This window comes from Salvelinus sp. IW2-2015, unplaced genomic scaffold, assembly GCF_002910315.2.
Source record: "Salvelinus sp. IW2-2015 unplaced genomic scaffold, ASM291031v2 Un_scaffold1474, whole genome shotgun sequence".
Lineage (NCBI taxonomy): Eukaryota > Metazoa > Chordata > Actinopteri > Salmoniformes > Salmonidae > Salvelinus > Salvelinus sp. IW2-2015.
The window spans coordinates 161606-169477 of NW_019942931.1; positions in this window are offsets into that span (position 1 = coordinate 161606).

Consider the following 7872-nt stretch of genomic DNA (forward strand, 5'->3'; position numbering starts at 1 on the left):
TCTTGTTCGCACATCTTTGAGGCAAATACTGACCTCTTTTACTCACTAAGCTTCGTATTCCATAGTTGTAACAATACAAGGGACCCATAGCAATCCCTCTACACAGCACACGCTGAAGCAGCAATCTTTCTCCTGTGACATTCAATCTCACACTTTCTTATTCCATTCTCTCATGTCCACATATCAACCAGCAATGAATGGGTTTCTAGAACAGTCCTTGCTCGAGACACATACTCGAAGCCACTGTTACAATGTGCAAAGCACCAATTTGTTGAGGGAGTGCATAGACTCAATTCTAGACCCTCTTCTTCTTCGTAAAATATTTTCACAACCGACAATTTGTCGTGTGCATATCCCTACCTGCCATTTCTTGCGATTATAGTGCATGCGCCACCTCGTGGTTGAAAATCCTTCACAAACACACGTGCTGTTGTGTGTAGGTTCGCTTACGTTATAGGATCCGTGCAAAAGATTGTGGGAGACTAGAGAGATCAAGTGCTGCCGCCAATGAAGCCGTGTCTGTTTGTACTCATGCCCCTACTTCTCTACCTGCCTGCACTTTCATGGGACATATTGCCATTCTACTTACGCTCCGCCGACCTATAGTTACTGAGGCACAACTCACATGAATCACAGGCGCTTAGCACGTATATATCTTCTCTGGGTGGAGGAACAAAATACCCCCCGTAAACTCACTATTACTCGACCTATCCAATATTTCACTCTTTCACCCCCAAGCCCGTGCTCCATGAGGAGAGCACTGCACCTCAGCTCACACAACAATCACCGCCTCACTTCCAAATACAATCTATCATCCATATGCCCCTCGCTCCATCTCTCAGATAGTACGGAGTACCCCCCTATTACTTCTCTGCGCTCGCTCTAGTCTTACTCTCACATCCGTTCGGACCCCTGCTCACAATTGTTTTTTTCTACTCCTTGTCTACATCTACCACGAAGGTATGTCTATGCGATTCTCGGGAAAAGGAATCGACAGCAGCCCTTGTGCTCTCCTACAAAATTCAAACAAGCCGTTTGCGACTCGGGGTTTCTCACCAAATCCTGCTAGACTCTCTACATAGATCTGTGTACAAGTCTGTCATGTTATGCTAAATACCTGCTTCTTTTGAGGCGCATACCAGGGCGACACCTCTATATCGTTGATGAAATCTGCTTGGATAAGGGGCACATACTGATTGCGATACCTCTCACTGGTGCCGTTTCTCGTGACGGTCATTGTTGCGGCGCTGACCTTTCTCGATCAATAGAACGCCTCTGCTTTAAGGGCAGGACCTGAGGGGTGTCCTCTGCGTTGCTTCATGCAATCTGCTTTTAATAGCAGTGTAGGGAAGTGCCACAGGCTCCTCCTCTCAAATATGTCTCGTGTGTGGTTGTTATTCACCCTGGCTTTTTATTTTCTCGTGCATCACTATTCGCTCAATCCACTGCCTTTACTGCTGGTGCCTTCTCATACTGCTCAGTGCTTACGCAGACGATCACTCTGTGCCTATGCTGGAACCAACCACATAATACTATAGGCCCCTGTGCTATTTCAATTAACCCACTCTGTTGTTAACATATCACATCAAATCTCTCTCCTCAGCAAGCAATCAATTTACATTACCATAAAACCCTCTCACTTCGTAAGGGGCCTCCAAGACTGGCTCTTAAATTGCAGGGTACTAACAAGCGAGTGCTGCAATATGCCTTCTCTCAGATTACTCAAAGCGCCTATTCAGGCTTCTGACTCCACTTCCATGCTCCATTGTGCACCAGTTCTCCTGCTGCCCGACAACACAACTATTAGAGTGCTCTCGGTGACTTGTAATCAGAACATATCCAGGTACCTTGTGGTCACAGAGTGTGTCCACATATCCAAAGGGTGCTCTCACTGCGTTCAGCGTTGACTGTGATACGTCATCCCTCTCCATGATCTCACGTCCACCAAGAAGCCTCTGCCGAACATCCAAAACTCAAAATCTCTGTAGTAAGATATTCAGCTCGGTTGTCACCCTAATTCTTACATCTATTGTGCAGGTACGCATCCTGATCTGCTTGTTACCGAGAATACAGACACCTCTGTTAAAAAACTTCGTGGGACATATCGTGACCGTATTCCATCGCACTTCCATGGACTCAATCTCAGTGTCATGTAACTCCAGACAACCTCAAGATATCTCACACAAACATCTAGCTCAAGCATACGAGCATGACTGCAATCATCATAATACCAGAGCGCATCCTTACTTAGTAACCCCAAGCATCCGACGTAAATAACCCAAGGCACACCTCTTGCGACCTGTATGCTCTTCGTTAGTGCACTGTCGCCCTCAGATCCTCATTCCCGTTCGTCACAATACAACCTCTGCATGTCTGTTGCACTTCCCGGCAAGTGCTCTCATCTCGAAATCGATCTGCCTTTGCTACGATTGGCTTATAGCGAGTGCCGTCATGCGCGTCTGCTCGGTCATCTCAGTCTCATGTGAGTCACCATGCACACCCACCCGTAGCACGCGCTCCAGCAGGTTATTCACTGTACCCAAAGCCAATCCTACTTTGGACGCCTTTCCTTCCAGTTCTCTTGCGCCTGACTGGACAATTGCAAAAATCTCTAGCTTGGAGACTCATCTTTAGTTTTCTCACCTCACGTTAAATCTGCTATCGAGCGGCAGCGTCAGTGCAGCTCGTACAGATACCCATGCACCTGTTATCATAGCATCTTAAATTACCCATCCAACACCGCCATCCCCATACTGTTATTTATTTTATTTATTTTGCACCCCAGTAGCTCTACTTGCACACTCATCTTCTGCACATCTATCACTCCAGTGTTTAATTGCTATATTGTAATTATTTCGCCACTATGGCCTATTTATTGCCTTACCTCCCTAATCCTATCTCATTTGCACACACTGTATATAGACTTATTCTATTGTATTATTGACTGTATGCTTGTTTATTCCATGTGTAACTCTGTGTTGTTGTTTGTGTCGCACTTTATCTTGCTTTATCTTGCTTTATCTTGGCCAGGTCGCAGTTGTAAATGAGAACTTGTTCTCAACTAGCCTACCTGGTTAAATAAAGGTGAAATAATAAAAAATTAAAAAATTAATAAATAAGTAAAGGTCTGAGTGTTACTCGTAATTTAATAAAGTGCTCTTAGTATGTTTTACCCATCAAGAGTGAAAAGCATGGAAAAGGTTCAAGGTTAAAGAGTTAAAATAGCCCCTGTGATAGCCCCTGTGATGACTGCAATTATGTAATTTTCACTCTGACACTCTACAAAGAAAGTCAAGTCTAGATTGTTTGGAAAATTAGACTGCCAGCATGACTCACCAATACCGAGCAGGGCAGCAAGCCACGCCGGAGAGGCCCAGATTGTTTTTTTGCTAAGAGCTTGGAGGCCATTTTCTCTGTGCCTCATGGTTCAGAATAATGTTGAGTTTCTTAGGAGACAGATTATCTGTGTTATTAGTAGGGAGGGCTAGAAGCAGTGTTTAAGAATGCTGGGCCAGAATGCGGACTAGTGTCACTCATCACAAAAGAGACAGAGATAAAGGAGGGAGGGAGGTAGAGAAATGCGTGTTTGTGTGAGGCAGAAAAGTAGAAGGAATGTACAAAATAACATGTTTTCCTTTTTGTCTTTTTGTCAATCTACCCATCACCCCCTCTCTCTTCTCTCTCTTCTCTCTCTTTTRCTTGCCACCTCCCCTGTTCTTTCTCCTTTTTTACAATTTTCCCTTAGTTCTCTGTAGAGCCTTGACCATCTGAGGTCTTGGCTGATGCAGGTGTYTGTGGATGTTCTTCACACAGAACTAATATCACATCAGCTGCTTCCTCTTTCTAACTTCTATTAACCTTCACCACCTCTGACTGACCCATCCTTCCCAGTACAGTACCTACCAACACTATTGTTTCCACACATATCTTACTGGTGRACCCAGGTGTGTGTATGGCCTAGGCTTGAGCCAAAACAGTCCCCACCAACTCTAAGCCACTCATAGGTCTGAGTCACACCTGTCAATCACCTTATTATACGACAGTGGGTTCAGCGGTATCTAAAGGTTGTTGATAGGCTCCTATCCCTCTTTTGGAAGAAGAAAATTAGAAAAGGACAGAGTGAAACCAACAAGGCGAGAGATAAAATGACCTTTGCTTCCATGTGGAGAGGGAGAGAGAGAGATGGAGAGAGAGGACAGATGAGAAATAGGGACAACATGAAAGCATGAAGGGGGAGCGATAGAGAGTGGGAGCGATAAAGGAGAAAAGGAGAGAGAGACCACAAGATTGAAGCAGGGGGGCAAGGAGAGCCCCGCTGGGCAGAGTTCATTAAAATACCCATCTCCTCACTAGCAGGAGTCCCAACGAGCAGCACTCCCNTTCACACTGCTATGCTTTATCTTGGCCAGGTCGCAGTTGCAAATGAGAACTTGTTCTCAACTAGCCTACCTGGTTAAATAAAGGTGAAATAAAAATAAAAAATAAAATAAATAAAACATCCAGACCGCCAAACGTCTGAACTCTTGGCAGGCCAGGCGGGCATTGTTTTTTGGAAGATTAAAATTCACACTCACTTATCGCTTCGGAACTAAGAATAGCAAGCCTGACGCCCTCTCCCGTCAGTTCACCGCAGACAACACAAGTTCCGAGCCAGAAACCATTATGCCATCCTCCTGTATCGTTGCTGCTGTCTCCTGGGAGATTGAGTACCGTGTTCGTCAGGCTTAGCAGAACCAGCCTGATCCTAGAAACGGTCCTTCTAAGGCTCTGTTTGTGCCAGATTCAGTTCGTTCTGATGTTCTTCAAAGTGCCCATTTTACTCACCTCACCTGTCACCCAGGCATGAACTGGACTGTCCCCTTCCTGCGTCAGCGATTTTGGTGGCCCACCATGGAGAACGACACTCGGGAATTCATCTCAGCCTGCTCAATCTGTGCTCGGAACAAAACCTCCACCAAATCATCATCTGGTCTGCTTCGTCCTCTTCCCATACCCAGTCGCCCCTAGTCACACATAGCTTTGGACTTTGTCACTGGCCTTCCCCCAGCGGCTCACTTCATTCCCCTCTCCAAGCTTCCTTCCTCCCGGGAGAATGCGGACCTGCTGGTATCCCAAGTTTTGTGGCTCCATGGCATCCCTAGTGACATTGTTTCTGACAGAGGACCCCAGTTTACATCCCAGGTATGGAGAGCCTTCTGCACAGCTCTGGGTATTAATGTTAGCTTTTCGTCTGGATATCAGACCAACGGCCAGACCGAGTGGGCCAACCAGGAGTTGGAAACTGCAATACACTGACTTCAGCTAACCCTTCCTCCCTTTAGTGCCCAGCTACCCTGGGTGGAATATGCCCTCAATGCCTCATCAGGTATGTCTCCCTTTGTGTGTGCTCTGGGTTACCAACCTCCCTTGATCCCTGCCCAAGAGGTCGAAGTAGCAGTGCCCTCAGTCCAGGACCACATGCGCCGTTGTCGCACCTGGAGGAGGGCCCAGGCTGCTCTTCATGCCTCCCAATCCCAAGCTAACCGGTGCGGTGCTTCAGCCCCAGTCTACACTCTAGGCCAAAAGGTATGGCTTTCATCTAAGGACTTTCCCCTGAAAGTGGTTTCTAAAAAACTAGCTCTCTGATTCATTGGCCCCTTTGAGATTGGTTGTGTCATAAACCCCTCTGCTGTTCATCTTAAACTCTCAGACTATCTCAAAATTCACCCCACCTTCCATGTATAATTGAACCAGTCTCCTCCAGTCCCCTATCCCCTCCTGCAGCTGCTCCTCCACCGTCCGGCGACTTTAGGATGTGCGCCGTCGTGGTTGGCAGTATCTGGTTGACTGGGAGGGATACGGGCCTGAGGAGCACTGCTGGGTGCCCCGTCGTCACATTCTGGATCCCTCCCTCTTACAGGATTTTCTGCATATTATGTCATTTCACTCTCTGACTCTCCTAATCATAAGTAATAGTCTAATGTCCTAGATTGGTTTGAAATATTAGATCTTGTCCAGCATTGATTCCTTAATACCTTTTAGCATTTCACTCAGCCACTGTCCGGATGTTAGTTTCTCTCAGGATTTTGTTTGTTTCTAAAGAGCTTTGAGTTTTTTTTTTTCCTATTTTTTCTTCTTTTTGCCTCATTTCAGGAATATTATGTTGGGATGTGGGTTCTTTTTTAGAGACAGATTTCTTTTGGTTGGTTTATTAGTTAGTGGTTGGTGGGCTAGGAAGCATTTTGTGTTTTATATGAATGCTTGGGTCCAGAATGTCGTGACTAGTATGGTCACTTTTTTTTTTTCATTTCAAAATAGAAGTACAGAGATAAATGGAGAGGGGAGGTAGAGAAATGCGCGTGTTTGTGTGAGGCCAGAAAAGTAGAAGGTAATGTGAAAAATAACATGTTTTCTTTTTGGTCTTTTTGTCAATCTCCCCTCACCCCTCTCTCTTCTCTCTCTTCTCTCTCTTTTCCTTGCCACCTCCCCTGTTTCTTGTCCTCCTTTTTTAGCAATTTCCCTTAGTTCTCTGTATAGCCCTACCATCTGAGGTTGGCTGATGCAGGTGTATGTGGATGTCTTCACTACAGAACTAATATCACATCAGCTTGCTTCCTCTCTAAACTTTATTAACCTCACCACCTCTGAGCTGACCCATCCCTTCCATAAGTACCTACCAACACTATTGTTTTCCAACACAGTATCTTACTGGTGTACCCAGGTGTGTGTTATGGCCTAGCTTGAGCCAAAACAGTCCCCACCAACTCTAAGCCACTCATAGGTCTGAGTCACACTGTCCAAGTACACCTTAATGTATTACGACAGTGGGTTCAGCGGTATCTAAAGGTTGTTGATAGGCTCCTAATCCCTCTTTTGAAGAAGAATTAGAAAAGGACAGAGGTGAAACCAACAAGGCGAGAGATAAAATGATCTTTGCTTCCATGTGGATGAGGAGAGAGAGAGATGGAGAGAGAGGGACAGATGAAGAAATAGGGACCACCTGAAAGCATAGAAGGGGAGCGATAGAGAGTGGGAGCGATAAATGGAGAAATAGGAGAGAGAGACCCACCAAGATTGAAGCAGGGGGGCAAGGAGAGTCCCGCTGGGCAGAGTTGCATTAACATACCCAGTCTCCTCACTACATAGTCCCAACGAGCAGCACTCCCAAGGGGGCAGAGGGTTGTGTGGTGTGTGTGTGTGTGGTGTTGTGTGGTGTGGTGGTGGTGTGTGTGTGTGTGTGTGTTTGTGTGTGTGTGTGTGTGTGTGGTGTGTGTGTGTGTGTGTGTGTGTGTTTTGTGTGTGTGTGTGTGTGTGGTGTGTGTGTGTGTGGTGTGTGTGTGTGTGTGTGTGTGTGGTGTGTGTGTGTGTGGTGGTGTGTGTGTTGTGTGTGTGTGCTGTGTTGTGTGCGTGCAATGGTGTTGAGAGATTAGTGTATGAGTGTGTGACTCTGGTGGTGAGATGGTGTGACGTGAGCTTTATAAATGGAGACATAGCTCACGGCATAGTTTGTGTGTGTGTCCTGTGCATCGTAGTGTTTGGTTGTGAGATGGCATAAAGTCGAAGTGTCCTGCAACCTATTGGTGGGATGGACTGATTCATCAGCGCAGGCTGACTTTGACTGTTTGATGGACGGACTATTCCCCTCCACTTCCCTCATCTTCCATCTTCGCTCCTTTCCTAATGATCTCCATGTTAAACGCGAAACACGTTTAAGCCCAATCATCCCATGAATCCCTTCATCACTCCCACACCGTTCTTCCCTCTCCCTCCATCATTCTTCTTCCCTCCTCACCTCTCCCTCTATCCCACACCTTCTTCCCTCTCCCTCCATCATTCTTCGTCCTCCTCTCTCCCTCTATCCCTCCACCCTTCTTCTTTCCCTCCATCATTCTT